The sequence below is a fragment of the Mustela putorius genome, unplaced genomic scaffold (assembly GCF_011764305.1).
Source record: "Mustela putorius furo isolate JIRA1106 unplaced genomic scaffold, ASM1176430v1.1 tig00003972_pilon_pilon_pilon, whole genome shotgun sequence".
Taxonomy (NCBI): domain Eukaryota; kingdom Metazoa; phylum Chordata; class Mammalia; order Carnivora; family Mustelidae; genus Mustela; species Mustela putorius.
Window position 1 is genome coordinate 9,440,698 of NW_025422115.1, and position 16,755 is coordinate 9,457,452.

General features: G+C 39.9%; 1 protein-coding gene across 1 annotated transcript in view; it reads right to left on the reverse strand.

Moving 5' to 3' along the window:
• Positions 1 to 5,409, reverse strand: part of OTUD7A (OTU deubiquitinase 7A) — a 359,579-nt gene extending 354,170 nt beyond the window's left edge. The window contains exon 1 of the mRNA XM_045070581.1: positions 5,212 to 5,409. The gene's annotated coding sequence lies outside the window, so the exon portion shown is untranslated. The remainder of the gene's footprint in view (positions 1 to 5,211) is intronic.
• Between the last annotated feature and the right edge of the window lie 11,346 nt (positions 5,410 to 16,755).

Below are 16,755 nucleotides of genomic sequence, written 5' to 3' on the forward strand. Positions count from 1 at the left end.
TTCAAATCATTACTAGAAGAACTGTGGGGAAATAGATTGCCACCATGGCTTTTGGACTCCCAAGATAAAGGGGTACAATTCAGCTTGGGGGTGGGGGTGGTCTGCAGAACAAGGGGCACTTCATGTCCCAGGACATGGTGCATTGTGTAAGAGACATGTAAGAGATTTCTTGCATGACAAGGACAAGCCAGGCCAACCCTGAGTTTACTTTAAGAACCAGGAGAGGCTCAAGTCATGGACAGTTCCTAGAATGGAAGCACGAAGATGATGGGGACAAACCATGGGTTTGTCAGCCCCAAGGGTAGCAGAGCAAGGTCTTGCCAGAGGCAGCAGTCTCAACTTGGCAGAGAAGGCATGTGGGGTATCTGCCTCAGCTCCACACATTTACCTTCTCTGGGACGAACTCCTCAACTTGTCTCAGTAACTGAGAAACTTAATCTAATCTCACCAAGGGGTGGGTGGGTGGTTTAGTCATACCAATCCTGAGTGCCATATGAAACTCTACAGTAATCTAATGAAACAATTGAGTGAAACACCAAACAGAAAAGGATATTAATTTCAAAGTTCTCATTTTATATTTCATAAAAATCAATATAACATCTTACTCATGCATATTCATTCAGACATCAAATTTCTATTACATTTATAAGGAAAACGAGGTAAGATTAAATTAAGTTCAAATAGAAAATAATTCCCTGGAGGGAGACTCAAAATCCTTCAAAGCTAGAAAATGAGTTTACTTTAGACTTATCTGCTTAAACCAGGAGAGAGGCCTTTAGAATTTCCATCAGCAGTAATGTGCATTTGACTTCTCACAATGTGGGTTGGTGGATAACACAAATCCTTAATAGCAAGGGCTGGGGTCTCATGGAAGAGAATGATTTTATTAGATAAGGCCTTGGAGAGACAGGAAGCTAGCTCTCTCCTTTTCCCACAAGGAGCCTAGAGCACGGTCACACTATGTGCTGTCCAGGGTGGTAAGCTGTGGCTGATGCAGGTGGAAATGCAGTCTTTACCCACTTCCCGGTCAGGAGATATAATTCCCAAGTCAGACAGCTAAACACACCACCACAATACAGACATGAAGCGAGGCAGTGTCCAGTGCATTTCTCAATTTCAGAATTTAAAGAATTATTTCAACCATTTCTCCAGCCTGTTACTATGAATGATAAAGAACCTATCCCCAAGGTGTGGACGAAGTAGCTCCTACGTTGTCTGCTCTGTCTCATCTGCATGAAGGCTGTCTTGCGCTTGGGTTGACATATACACTATTTGGGATACAGCAGTATAACCAAGGGCCAATAAAACTCTACCTCCAACTTTCAAGGGTAAAATATTTTCAAATTAGATTATTAGTAGGAGCTAGCATGCTTTATTTCCACTTAAACTCCTGTGGATCTCAGGGCTTCCTTTGAATGAGATGTTCTTTGGTCATCCTCAGGGATGGACATCTTCTAAAAGGATAAGGTGCCACCCCTTATCTTACTAGTGGCACATCCCTCCCCCTGTAGCCATTTACAGTGCTCTAAGTAAAGAGTGTGCTTCAGCACAAAGCTGAAAAAATTTTCCCATTTGTCCCTCTGAAATCAATAATTTGGTTTTACATGCATTTTTGATGGAACAAGACGTATCAAGAAATAGCCAGCCATAGCATTTAGAGAATTCTCTAGCAGAAAATCTATTCCCTTCTAAGGTATTATGTTTCCCTTTTGCATGTGAGTGCCATGAGGGACCTGGGGAAGAGGGAGGCGTATCTGATGCTCAGTACCACTCCAGATGCTGCAGTGATCATCAAAGCCATCCACCCATCCCAACCAACAAGATGACCCTCCACTCAGGAGCTCAGCTCCTGCAAGGAGAAGCCTCACAGGGAACTTGCCGATGAACTACCTGCATATACCTAGAGTCAGATTAAGCACATGTAAGCAAAAAGCACAGTTGCCTCTTTTCTCCTGTTTTCATTTTCTATGGGAAAAGAAATATACTGTAAATAAACATTTGCTTCATTCCATCAGAGTAACCCCAGGCCAATAACCCTGGTAAGACAAGCAAATAAACCCTCCAGGAGGTGCCACACACAGTCCCAGGGTTTAAGTGAACAGGAGTCAAACCCAAGAGGAAATCTGGCAGGACGTTGGTGGCCTTTCCTCTGGCTGTCCTGGGTGGCAGTCATGTCCTCACCAGGATCAGGACAGAGACCAGAAGCTCCTCCCCAAGCCAACACCCTCCCTTCTGCAGTTAGAAAAGGCACGGAGCCTTCAGACTAGAACCAACAGCCACTCTCCAAAGACCAGGAGCCCTTCAAGTGAGAGTAATCTCAGTGCCTCTTTGAGGGAGGCCAGAGTTCTGGAGCCACAATTTCTGGCTATTAAGTAATTTGCCCATCCTTCCTTCAGTTTTCACCCTTTGGGTGACAGGCACACAGAGGTGCGGTGCACACAAGCACACACTGACATGCGTGTACACACACACACACAGAGGCACACAGAGGTGCGGTGCACACAAGCACACACTGACATGCGTGTACGTACACACACACACACACACACACACACACACACCGCCACACTCACCCCCACCTCGACTTGGTCATCCCAGATCCTCTTCCAAGGTGGCTCAGGTAGAGAATGGGCTGCCAACCCGCGTTTAGCACGCCCCCTGCTGGCCCTGCGGGAGCTGACTCAGCCTTTAGTCTCGGGGCCTAACACACAAGTACATGACCTTAGGATCCGATGGGAACAAAAAGAAAAGCAAGGCAACTTTGGCTTCTCAGAAACAGAAGACATGATACTCTAAGCATACAAATGGGATGAAGAGGCTTTAAAGTGTTTGTTTTTGAAATGTTTTAAGAAATAAATGACTACCTAAAGATTTAGTGGAAACACATTTCTATCTTTTACAAGTACTGCAGTGAGTTAAATAAAATTATGGCAAATATTTTCACAGGTCTACAGGTTTAAAAAAATGGATATGTAGCCAGAGTGATTTCACAGTCTCAATTTCTGAAGAGTTCATAGCTTGGAGCCTGAAGAAAACAATTTTCATACTATTTCACACAGTCCTGGGAACACTTCAATTATAGAAAAATCTCAGCCATGACTTAGGAGCTCGAGTTCCAGAGCAATGACATGCTGTGGGACCAAAGTCACAGAAATGTCAGTAAAGATTCTGCTACCAGGCTTCCTGTCTCATCCAGTCTTGCCATTGTGAATATATTTGGCAACTGTCAGAGGTGCGAGGCTGTGTACACACTGCTTGCTTCAACGGGAGGTACACCTCCCCTTCTCCACAAGGTGAGAACACACAGTTTAGCTTCTTGACAATTCCACTGTTGGCCTCCACCAAGGCTGGGGGCCCCAGCAGTTACTTCCTATGAAGACACCCGCAATACCAGATCCAGGCTGAGACCCAGAGCTGGCAAGATACCGTGAGGCAATGGGTTCCATCCATTGCCACCCTGAACATCACCCTAAAGTAAACCACTGCTTCCCCATTTTCTTGGCTCCACTCCAGCATTTCAAAGCTTCACATTCTTGACCAGACTCAAACTTTTACATGGCATATGGTATTAACTTCTTTACAGACCCAATATGATCACACTAATAATTTAAGGCATGTTTATTTTAAGCAATTAGGGGTGGTCATGAATTATTAAATACAAAAATGTCAATACTTTTGTCCCTTATTGAATATCCTTTCAATATGATAAGCTTAAGTAGATATTCAGACTGTCTTGGGAACTTGCTCACTTTTGTTCCCATAACAATCAGTACTAATGGAACACTCACACACACACACAATAATGATGGCTTGCTGCTTGCATTTAGGGGCAAAATCCCCGCAGAACTTGATGTGCTGTGCAGGTAGGTCTCTAGGTTCTGCACTCTCTCCACTCTCCCTGGTGTTGAATTGGCCTAAAGGATGGTGGGACACACCAGCTGCTACAGTAAGAAAATGAAAGGCAGGGAGGGCCCCACAGAAGGAGCCACTCCTTTCCCTAGGGCAGGCTGCTCCCAGACCCATCCTGGAGGGGGTAGGGGTGCTGAAAAAAGAGCTACAGATTTTCCTGAAGCCATCAAGGCCTGTACAAATTTAGGCCACACTGTCCACCTTTTCCTGGACACATCATGTGCTACATCAAATATAATATCCTTTCTTTCTTTCTTTCTTTTTTCTTTTTTTAAATCTCACAGCTCACTTTCATTTATAAAGACAAGGCAAGCCAATTAGCATGTAAGTGTCATGCATGACACTTTCCTCTGGATCCTTTTGGTGTGGATGAAGCGATTCCCAGATCCGCTGGGATCTAACAAGTTTCCTTTCAGCTACTCTCAAATCTATTGATTCTCAAGCCAATAAATAAAAATAAGTATCGTTTTCACTTGTGCAATGCTGTTGAGTTTAGGAAGCAAAGGCAAATCCATTCTCTTACAAAGCTTCTCAAAGGGCTGCAATAGCTGCACCGGGAGGAGGGTACACTTGAGCGGTTGTGTCCAATGAAGGAAAGTTTTTGTTAATGATGACATCACTGACATCTCTCAAATTTAAAGGAGCACTTAAAGCACAGCAGATGCAATTTTTTCCCCTCCAGTGAGAAGATACTAGGGAAGGCCTCCGGGTTTACAGCCAAATTGCATTAACGGTTCCCCTGCTGTCCAGCCAGAGCCAGAGGAGCAAGCAAGCAAGCTGTGCGCCGGGCCACAGTGGCCCACGCAGCCACAGCCCGGGCACCGGCTAGCGGCCTCAAGCGCTGCTTCTGGGCCCCACCGTGCCCGGGAGTCGGCCGGCGCCGCGGGACCCCCGGAGCGCCCACACGGACTCCGGGTGGGGGGGGGGCGGTCCTCCCACGCCTGTCATCACGTTCCAGTGCAGACAGCTAAGGGGCTCGGAGGAGACGCCGGCCCGGACCCAGCCAGAGCGCCGCGCCCTGCCTGGGAGACGCGCGCCGATCCGGAGCCGGCGCCCGCGGCGCTCGCGGGGTCCAGAACGGAGCCCGCAATGCAGCGCGTCGCGAGCCCTGCGTGGAGAGCCCGCGACCCCCGCGCCCCCTGTGCTTTCGCGCTTTGGCCCCAGGATCGCCCGGCCTCTGAGCCCACCTGCCTCTCCGCGAAGCGCGGAAGGACCCGGCGCCCGCGCTCCGACAGCGCACCTGCCGGGTCCGCGGCCCCGGCCCCGCCGCCGCCAGCAGCACCGCGGCCAGCGCCGTCTCACCTGCCGCGCCGCGCCGCTCCGCTCTGCCAGCCTGCAGCGCCGCAGTTGCCGCTACCCGACTTCCATTTTCTCTCGCTTTAAAGGAAAATCAGATCAGCTGTTTTGCTCGCGCTCGGGTTCCGCTGCCCCCTCCTCAGCTGCCGCTCGCGGTCTCGGGGGCCTCTCCTCCCCCGCCTCCTCCCGCGCTCCGCTCCGCCCCTTGCGCCCCTCCGCTCCGCCCGCGGCCGCGCGCAGCGCCCGCCTCCCGGCTCCGCCCGCAGCCGCCCGGCGCGCGCCCTTCCCTGACGTCACCGGCCGCAGCCGCGCCCCGCCCCCACCTCTCGTGGACGAGCGCGCGCCGCGCCCCGCCCCCGCCCCCCACCCTCCCCGCGCCTCCGGGGCCAGCCTGGGAGCGCGCGCGCCCGCGGCTATGACCTGCACCGCGCGCGGGACCTCCAGGAAAAGTGCACGTTACTCCCGCGCAGGAGTGCTCGCTCTTCTTGGTGCCCCTTGGCACCTGCCCTTTGGCACCTGGGGGACTGCAGGAGAAGCTGCATAAATCGCCTGCCTTTGCTTTCTGCACCCTCACACTAGGTGCTTTCCATCCTTCTCACTTCTTCGCCCTGCTTACTCTTCCCAAACTTTGTCTCACCCATCCTGTCTCGGCTCCATTTCCAAGCCCTGCTTGGCCAATGCATCACTTTAATGCGAAGTTGCTCCTTTTGCTTCCTAAATTCGTGTTCTGACCTTTCCCCATTCTTGCCTTCCTCTTAATACTTCATGCCACCACTTCCATTGGTTCCTCTCGCTGATACCAAGGCCTGTTCACTGCTTTCTGTTCACTCTCACATCACTCTGTGGGTGTAACCACGCCCTTCCTCCCAAACAATGCGTTAAGTTACAGATTAGTTAATACCATCCTCGTGCTTTTCTTGACAACTGCTATTTTGCTTAGTTTAGGACTTTTTGTTTAGTTTTGAACATTACATATATGTTTAGTAATTGTTTAGAATTTGTTTGACTTTTTAAAATTGATACACAGTAAAACTGACCTTTTGAGGAGGGAGGGGTTTAAACACTTGTTTGGATTCTTGTAGCCACCAACACAATTAGGATACATCACCCAAAGAATTCTGTCTTGACCTTTTATAGCCAAACCCTCCCCAAACTCGAATACACAGACATTGGCCATAGTTTTGCCTTTTTGAGAATGTTATGTATATGAAATTATGCCATATGCAGCATTTTGAGTCTGACTTTATTCATTCACCATTATGCCTTTGAGATTCATCGATGTTGTTTGTGTATCAATGGTTCTTTTTATTGTTGGATGCTATGCCATTCTTTGTACCACATTTTGTTTATTCAACCACTGAAGGATATTTGGGAGATTTCCAGTTTTTGGCGATTGTGAATAGATATTCTTCAAACAGTTGCATGCAGAATGTTGTATGCACAAAAGTTCTCAAATTAGTTGGGTAAATACCTTGGAGTATCAATGGAAAACTCATTTAACATTATAGGAATCCTACGGTTTTCCAGAGTGTGTACACCATATTCATAACCACTAGCAATGTAGAGTCTCACCTTCCTGCATCTTTGATATGCTAAAATATATTTGATATATATGTGTATAATTTATACATATATATGTATATATAGGAATATATCACATTTTCATAGTTCTGGAGTCATATGTCATTGTCATTTAAATTTTCAATCCCCTTATAAAAATGATGTTAAACATCTTCTCATATGCTTATCTGCTAGCTGTGTATCTTCTTTGATGAGGAATCTGTTCACATCCTTTGCTGATTTTTAATTTGGGTTTTTAAATGTTCTTATTTTTGAGTTTTAAGAGTTCTTTGTGTATTTTGGATAAAAGTACTTTATAGGATATGTGTGTTTTGCAAATATTTTCTGCCAGCGTGAGGCTTGTTTTTCATTCTCTAAATAGTGTCTTTTGCAGAACAGAAGTTTTTAATTTTAATAAAAGTCTAACAGCATTTTTTCTTCCAAGAATCATACTTTTGGTATTATATCAAAAAAATCACCAAATCCTAAGTCACATAGATTTAAGTATGTTTTCTTCTTCACATTTTATAGTTTTACATTTCACATTTGGGTGTATGATCCATTTAAACTTAATTTTTGTGAGGGTTTAGGATTTATCTCAAGATTCTTTGTTTTGGTGAATTGCTTTTTTTGCTGTTGTTGCTTTTTTTTTTTTTTTGCTTGTTTTGTTTTGGTTTTGGATTTGGATGTTTAGTTGCTTCAGCATCATTTCAAGAAAGCTATTCTTTCCCCACTGAATTACCTTTGCTTCTTTGTCAGAAATCAGCTGACTATCGCTATGTTGGTATATTCTGTTGCATTGATCCATATGTTTATTTTTTGACCAATAATATCAGACTGTCTTGATCACTGTAGTTTTATAGTAAGTCTTGAAGTTGGGTAGTGTCATTCTTCTGTATTATATTGGTTATTGTAGCTCTTTTTGCTTTTTCATATAAACTTTGATTTTTTATTGGAATTTAATTTAATATATACTGTATTATTAGTTTCAGAGGTAGACTTCAGTGATTCAACAGTTGCATACAATACCCATTACTTCAAGTACACTCTTTAATGTCCATCACCCAATTACCCCATCCCCCTTTTGTATAAACTTTAGAATTAATTTGTAGATCTCTACAAAATAGCTTGTTCAGAATATAATTGAGATTCCATTGATCTATGGATCAAGTTTGGAAGAATTTATGTCTTAACAAGATTTTGTCCTCCAATCCATGGAAATAAAATATCTATCCATTCATTTAGATCTTCTTTTAATTTTTCAGCAATGTTTTATGGTTTTCTGTATAAAGGTTCTATGAATATTGTGAGTTACATGTAAGTATTTTTGGAGTTATTGTAAATGAAATTGTTTCTTAATTTCTAATTTTAATTATTTATTGCTGGAATATAGGAAAGCAGTTGACTCTTTATATTGACCTTGAATATCTTGCAAATAGGTTATTCTTGCCCCAGGAGTATTTTTGAAGATTCTCTGGGATTTTCTACATAGAATATTATCATCTACTAATAGAGACAATCTGTGTAGATTTTATTGTCTTTTCTTGTCCTCTTGAACTAGTCAGGACTTCCAGTGGAAGTGGAATAAGAGTGATAAAAGAGAATATCCTTGCCTTGTGCCTGATTTTAGGATGGAACATCCAGTTTCTCACCATTAAGTATGATGTTAACTCTAGGGTTTTTGGTGCATATTCTTTATCAAATCGAGGAACTTTCTATTTCTAGTTTGCTGAAAGCTTTTTTTTTTTTTCCTTAATGAATAGGTGTTGAATTTTGTCAAATGCTTTTTCTGCATCTATTGATATGATCACATGATAATTCTTATTTAGCTTATTGATGTGATGGATTTGATGTCTGAATGTTGAGTCAGTCTTGCATAGGTATGTTGAATCCTACTTGGTTGGGGTATGTAATTGTTTTTATTCAGTGCTGGATTCATTTACTTATTTGAGAGCGAGAGTGAGAGACAGCATGGGCAGGGTGAGGGCAAAGGGAGAGGGAAAAGCATACTCCTCACTGAGCAGGGATTCCCCATGCAGGACTTGATCCCAGGACCCTGGGATCATGACCAGAGCTGAAGGCTGATGCTTAACAGAAAGAGCCACCCAGGCACCCTGCAATGCTAGATTCAGTTTGCTGTTTTGTTATTCAAGATTTTTTATGTCTATGTTTATGATAGATATTGGTTCGTAGTTTTCCTTTCTTGTAAAATCTATATCTTGCTTTGATATTAAGGTAATGCTGGACTCATAGGATGAGTTAGGAAGTGCTCCTTCTGTTTCTACCTTCTGGAAGAGATTGTAAAAAATTAGTATAATTTCTTTCTTAAACCTTTGGTAAAATTCACTGTTGAAATCATCTCGGTCGGTGATTATTTTGGAAAGCTATTAATTATTCAATTTCTTTATAAGTACAGACTCATTTAGTTTATCTACTTGTTTTTGCATATATTTTGGTAGTTGTCTTTAAAGGAATTGATTTATTTCTTCAAAACATTCACATTTGTGGGTATAAAGTTGTTGATTGTCATTCTTTATTTTTTTTTTAAATGTTCATGAAGTCAGGAGGGATGAAATCTCTTTCATTTTTGATATTGTTACACTGTGCCCTGTATCTTTTTTTCTTGGTAAGCCTGGCACAGTTTTACAGATTTGAGTGATCTGTGCAAAGAACCAGTGTTGGTTTCTTTATCTTTTAATTTTCTCTATGTTTCTTCTGTTTTTTTTTTTAATAAACCCCCCACCCCTACCCCATAACCATCATTTCTTCTCTATAGTTGAATGTCTGCTTCTAGGTTTGCCTCTCTTTTTTTCCCAAGTTTTTATTTAAGTGCCTGCTAGTTTACATAGAGTGTAATAATAGTTTCAGGTGCAGAATTTAGTGATTCTTGCACATGTAACACCTGGTGCTCATCCCAACAAGTGCCCTCCTTAATACCCATCACCTATTTAACCCATCCCCCACCCAATTCCCCTCCAGTAACCATCAATTTGTTCTCTACAGTGAAGAGTTTTTTTCTTGGTTTTCCTCTCTTTTTTCTCCCTGTATGTTCATTGGTTTTGTTTCTTAAAGTCCACAAATGAGTGAAATCATATGGTATTGGTCTTTCTCTGACTGACTTAACTTCACTTAGCATAATACTCTCTAACTCCATTCACGATGTTGCAAATGGTGAGCTTTCATTCTTTTTGATGGCTTAGTTATATTCCTCACATTATATACGAAAATGAATTCGAAGTGGATTAAAGACCAAAATGTGAGGCATGAAACCATTAAAATCCTAGAGGAGGACACAGGCAGTAACCTCTTTGACATTAGCCACAACAACTTCTTATTAGATATTTGACCTGAGGCAAGGGAAACAAAAGTAAAAATAAACTATTGGGACTTCATAAAAAATAAAAAGCTTCTGTATAGTGAAGAAAACAATTAACAAAACTAAAAAGCAGCTTACAGAATGGGAGAAGATATTTGCAAATGGCATATCTGATAAAGGATTAGCCTCTAAAATCTATAAAGAACTTATAGAACAACACCCAAAAAACAAATATTCCAGTTTAAAAATGGGCAGAAGACTTAAGTAGGCATTTTCTCAAAGAAGACATACAGATGGCTAACAGATATGTGAAAACGTGCTCAACATCACTCATTTTCAGGTAAATATAAATCAAAACTACAATGAGATATCACCTCACACCTGTCAGAATGGCTAAAATTAACAACACAGGTTTGCTTTTAATTTTCTCTATGTTCTTCTGTTGAGGAGAAAGGGGAATCCTCTTGCACAATTGGAAGAAATGCAAACTGGTGTAGCCACTGTGAGAAATAGTATGGGCATTCCTTAAAAAGTTAAAAATAGAACTACTCTAGATCCAACAATTGTCATCCCAGGTATTACCCGAAGGATACAAAAATACTAATTTAAAGGAGTACATACACCCTGATGTTTATAGCACCATTATCAACAATAGCCAAATTATGGAAAGGGCCCACATATCCATTGACTGATGAATGGATAAAGAAAATGTGGTATATATACACAATGGAAGATGGTGTTCTCCTCTTTTATGATGACTTGTAAATTTTCATTGGGTAATGAGAACTGAGGTAAATTGTCCTCTACAATGAGGATTGATGTTAATATGGGTAGGACTGATGCTCTGTTTTTACAACTGTGTTTGTAGGTTACCAGAGGCTTCAAATTCTTGTTGTTCTTGTTTGTTGTCTTCTCTCTTAACTTTGAGCTTCCCTGAATCTGTGTTGTGCAGCTCTTTTATCTGTTACCCACTGTTAGTATTCTTGAACCCTGTCAGTATAGTGGTAAGGTATGGGTGAGGGAGAGAATTTCATAATCTTCCAATTATACTGAGTCTTTTAGCACACATGTTTCTCTGCCCTGTGACCTTGACAGGTGTTTCTTTTTCTATGGATTCCTCTTCCCTCATGCTTTAGGTAAGACAGGCAGGCTCTATGGGGGTGGATTGAGAGGACTTTCTTTTTTTATGGTAATGGGACAGGGCTCCAATAAAAGCTTTCCCCCTGGAAAGTATGCTTCTTTTATGGAAAAGTCTTTGGTATATTTCACAAGGATTATTCTTTCTCTCCCTGTGAATGCCAAAAGGGAATCTTCTTTGGACCTGCATTGTGAGAACCTGGCAAGGTTTCTAGAGGTAATGTACATTGAAGTGTGGGAGTCCTCCTAAGATTGGACCCCCAGGAGTTTCTCACTTTCAAACTGGTCCACACTCAGCCTCTTGTAATTTGTCAAAATTATCGTTTAGGCATTCTACCAGTGTGTAGCTCCAGTAGCTTCTCCAGGTGAGCAGATCTCAGTGTGACTTTCTAGATTCACCTGTCTTCTCAGATTTCCAGGTGGTAGTTTTTCCTGCAACACCAATTTTATGAGGGGTCCAGGAAAAGTCACTGCTTTTCCATTTGTCCAGTTCTTACTGTAGAGACAACAATGATTTGCAAGTTCTTTACACACCAGACCCCAGACCAGATGTCTCCCTATCATTATGGTCGTAACATGCATTTCCCTAATGGTTAATGATGGTGAACCTCTTTTTATGGGCTTATTTGCCATCTTTCTATTCTTTTTGGTGAATTTTCTGTTCAAGTCTTAAATTCATTTTTATGGTATTGTTTTATTTCTGTTAAGTTTTAAGAGTTCTTTATAAGTTCTGGATACAAGTCCTTTATCAAATATATGATTTGTAAATATATTCTTCCATTCTTTAGCTTATCTATTCATTCTATTAAGAGGTTTTCTTTTTCATAAAACAAACATTTTCAATTTTGATGAAGTCTGATTTAGAATTTTTTATTTTATTTTATGGCTCAGATTTTTGGTGAGATACCTAAGTACTCTTTCTCTAACTCCATGTAACAAATATCCTCTATGTTTTCTTCAAAAAGTTTTACAGATTTGCATTTTACATTTATATATCACCTATTATTCATTAATTTTTTTGTAATAGGTGTGAAGATTTGGTCCAGGTACTTTTTTTTTTTCCCCCCTGTGGAGATACCTAATTTTTCAACAACATTTGTTGAAGACTTTCCTATCTGTATTGAATGACCTTTGCACCTTTGCCAAAAATCAATTGTGTGGATTAATTTATGTATTTTATGTTGCATTGATATATATCCCTTCACCTTCTTTGATTACTATAGTTCTATATTAATTTTAAAAATCAAATGCTGTGAGTCCTATGACTTTCTTCTTTTCAAAAATATTTGGCGTTACTACTTCCTTTGTTTTTGTTTTTTTTTATTTTTATTTTTTTATTTTTATATTTTTTAAAGATTTTATTTATTTATTTATTTGACAGACAGAGATCACAAGGAGGCAGAGAGGCAGGTAGAAAGAGAGAGAGGAGGAAGCAGGCTATCCGCAGAGCGGACAGCCCGATGCGGGGCTCGATCCCAGGACCCTGGGATCACGACCTGAGCCGAAGGCAGAGGCTTTAACCCACTGAGCCACCCAGGCGCCCCTTGTTTTTTTTTTTAAAGACTTCACTTATTTATGAGAGAGAGAGAGAGAGAGAAAGTGAAGGGAGAGAACAAGAAGCGGGGAGAGGGAGAAGCAGGCTCTCCACTGAAGGAGGAGCCAGACATTGGCAGGGAGCTTGATGAAGCGTTCAATCCCTGGACCCTTGGTCCAGCTCCCTGCCAAAGGCAGATGCTTAACTGACTAGGCCACCCAGGTGCCCTGTTCCTTTGCCTTTCTATATAACTTTCAGAATCAAGCTTATCTGTATCTACAAAAACACTTGATGAGGTTTTGATTGGAATGGAGTTAAATTTCTAGATCCGTCTGGGGAGAACTGATATGCTACATGTATGTACATAAGTCTATTTATTTTTTCTTTGATTTCTTTCATCAATGTTTGGTAATATCAAGGTCCTTCACATGGTTTGGTCAACTTATTTGTAAGTATTTCAAAGTAATTTTTATTTTTATTTTTTTATTATTTTTTTAACGATTTTATTTATTTATTTGAGAGAGATTTATTGAGAGAGATCACAAGCAGGCAGAGAGGCAAGCAGAGAGAGAGGAGGAAGCAGGCTCCCTGCTGAGCAGAGAGCCCGATGCGGGGCTCGATCCCAACACCCTGAGATCATGACCTGAGCCAAAGGCAACGGCTTAACCCGCTGAGCCACCCAGGCGCCCCTCAAAGTAATTGTTACTTTTCAAAAGTTAATTTTCAAAAGTTCCCGTTTCCATTGCTTATTGCTATTATTCAGAAATATGATTGACTTTTGTGTGTCGAATTTATATCCTACAGCCTTATTATTTCTTGTTCTTTTTAATAAATTCAATTGGATTTTATGTATGGATAATATTATATTCTGTTAATAGGAACAGTTTTCTTCTTCTTTTCCCATCCATATGTCATTTTTTTCCCTCACAAATTGTACTAGCAAGAACTTCCAGTAGGAAAATGAATAAAAGAGATAAATGTGGACATCCTTGCCTTATTTTTGATCTTTGGACCAAAAAAATAAAATAAAATAAATCTTTCAATATTAAGTGTGATGTTAGCTAAAGGCTTTTGTTGATGCCCTTGGCAGGTGTTGGTGGTGGGGGGTGTCACTTTTAGTCTTAGTTTGCTGAATGTTTGTGTTATGAGTGCATATCAAATTTTGGCAGATGTTTCTTTTAAGTCGATTTAGAGGGTCATGTAGTTTTCTTCACTAGTCTGTTAATATGGTGGATTATGTTTCTGTTTTTGACTATTGAACCAGCCTTGCATTCCTAGGATATATCCAGCTTTGTCATCGTGGTTTTTTTTTTTTCCTTTTTTATGGTTTGTTGTAATCAATTTGTCAGTACTTTGTTGAGAAATTCTGCATCTATCTTCATAAGGATATTGGTTCATTGTTCTCTTGTACTATCTTTGACTTCACTTTGGGATCAGGGTAATAGTTATCTCATAAAAATATACTTTCTGGAAGTAACTGTGTGGAATTTATACTGTTTCTCATGTATATCTTTTTAAAAGTCTTATTGAGATAGGATTGACCTAAGATAAACTGAACACACTCAACGAGTACAACTTGACCAGTTTTGACATATGCATATAGTCAAGAAATCATCACCATGACCAAGATGATTAATATTTCCATCACCCCCAATTTCCTTGTGGTTCTTTATAGTTCCCTCCTCATGTCCTCCCTGTTCTTCCCTCTTCTCTTCCAGGCAACCACTGGTCTGCTTTCTGATGTTGACATTAAAAAAACATTATCTTTTCTGTCTTCATTGAATTTGTTTTTCTCCTTGAATACATAATAGTTTTCCTAATGTTAACCCATGCTTTGTTAGATCTCTTTTACTAATGTTTTGTTTAGGATAATGACATCTACATGCATGAGTAAGATTGGCTTATAATATTTCTTTCTTATTATCTCCGTTTTCAATATCAAAGTTATACTGAATCCATAAATTTAGTTGGAAGATATCAGGATTGGCTGGGTTGTATGGCATAACCAAGGAGGCTAAACATCTCAAGGGCTTAAATGCAACTGTCAATTTCTAGCTCTTGCTATATCTCAGGGCATCTGTGCTCATCCTCTCTGTCTTCCTGTATGCTGTGCCTAAAGAAGCCCATCTGTATCAAAAGGCTTGCTTACTCTCAAGCTTCTTACTGGGTTTGGCCAACAAGAAGAACTTGTGAGAGAGGAGAGGGAGAAGATCAGTGAGGATGTTACCTATCTGTGGCATTGCCACAAGTTGACAAACTAGCATAATCTAGCCTGATTTCCAAGATGGCAAAACTTGCACTCCGCCAAGTACCTGCAATGAGGCTATTTGTATAACATTCATGTCTACTCCAAGAAGTGTGGACTCTATATATTTGAAACAATCTGAACAAAATGAAAATTATTACTTACTACTTATTTATCATAATGTACTATTAAGCCATTTGGGGGTTCATTTTTTTGTTACTGGTCATTTAATTTTTATAGCTTTTTGTTGGGGTACACTTTACATACAGTGTAAATACTGTGCTGGTTCATACATATATGGTTCGGTGTATTTTGCCAAATGTATAAACCCATTTAACCCACATCCCTATCAAGAAATAAAACATTTTTATTGTCCAGGAAAACCTTTTTTCTAATTAAGGATTTTATTTTGCCCATCCTAGGTTTTTTGGATTTCTTTATAATTTGAGAATCTATTTGTTAATTTCTACAAAAATACTGCTAGGATTTTTATTGGAATTGCCTTTAATTCTATAGATTACTTTGAAGGAAAAAATGCCACCTTAAATATATTGAATATTCCAGCCCATTAATATGATATATAATGTATTTATTAAGGTTTTCTTTACTTTTTAAAAAAAATGTAATATAGCTTTCAGCATATATATCTTATACATATTTTAAAAAATTATCCATAGTATTTATAACTATCCCTAACTACTGTAAGTGGTGTATAAACATTAATTTTTCAATTGAATGTTGTTAGGTTTTTTTTTTTTAAGATTTTATTTATTTATTTGACAGACAGAGAGGAAGCAGGCTCCCTGCCAAGCAGAGAGCCTGACAGGGGGAGGTGGGTGCTAGTCTATCCCAGGACCCTGAGATCATGACCTGAGCCAAAAGCAGAGGCTTTAACCCACTGAGCCACCCAGGAGCCCCTGAATATTGTTAGTATTAAGAGTACATTTGATTTTGTATATTGACTTTGTGTACTGAAACCTTGCTAAATTCACTTATTAGTGTTTTTTTTTTTTCCCCCCTTCTTCTTGTCATGGATTCCTTAGGGTTTTCTACAAAGGTTATTGTGTCATCTGTGAGTAAAGGCAATTTTATTTTTTTATTTCCACTATTTCCATTATTTCTTTTTTCTTTTTTTCTGAATACATTGGCTTGGAAATTCAGTATTATACCAAATTAAAGTGTTAAACATAAATTTTGCTTTGTTCTAGCTCCTGTGATGCCATATCCAGTTTACTCATCCTTCCCTTCCTTCTGACAACCACTGGTTTGTTCTTTATATTTATGTGGTGGTTCCTAAAAAAATTAGAAATATCATCTAATCCTATAATTCCAGACATTATATTTCTTGTTTTTTAATTTTTTAACCTTACAAAGAGTTTCATCTTAGTTGAATTTGTTTACAAAAAAACAAAAAAGTTGATAATATTACCTTATTGTCTCATTTATGTCTGTAGGGTCTATAGGGATGTCTCCTTACTGATATTAGTAATTTTTGTTTTTTACTTTTTTTTGTCTTGATCTATCTCACAGGGGTTGTAATTTTTAAAATCTTTTCATAGAGCTAGCTTTTTCCATTGTCCATTTTACGTTTCATTGATTTCTGCCCTTATCAATATTGTTCCTTTCCTTCCACCTAATTTAGATTTTATTTATTCTTTCTTGTAACTTAAAAAGCACTTTATATAATATTTAAACCGGTTCATATTATTCTAGGTACATACTTGGCTGCATTCATTATCATTCATTTTTACTTATGAG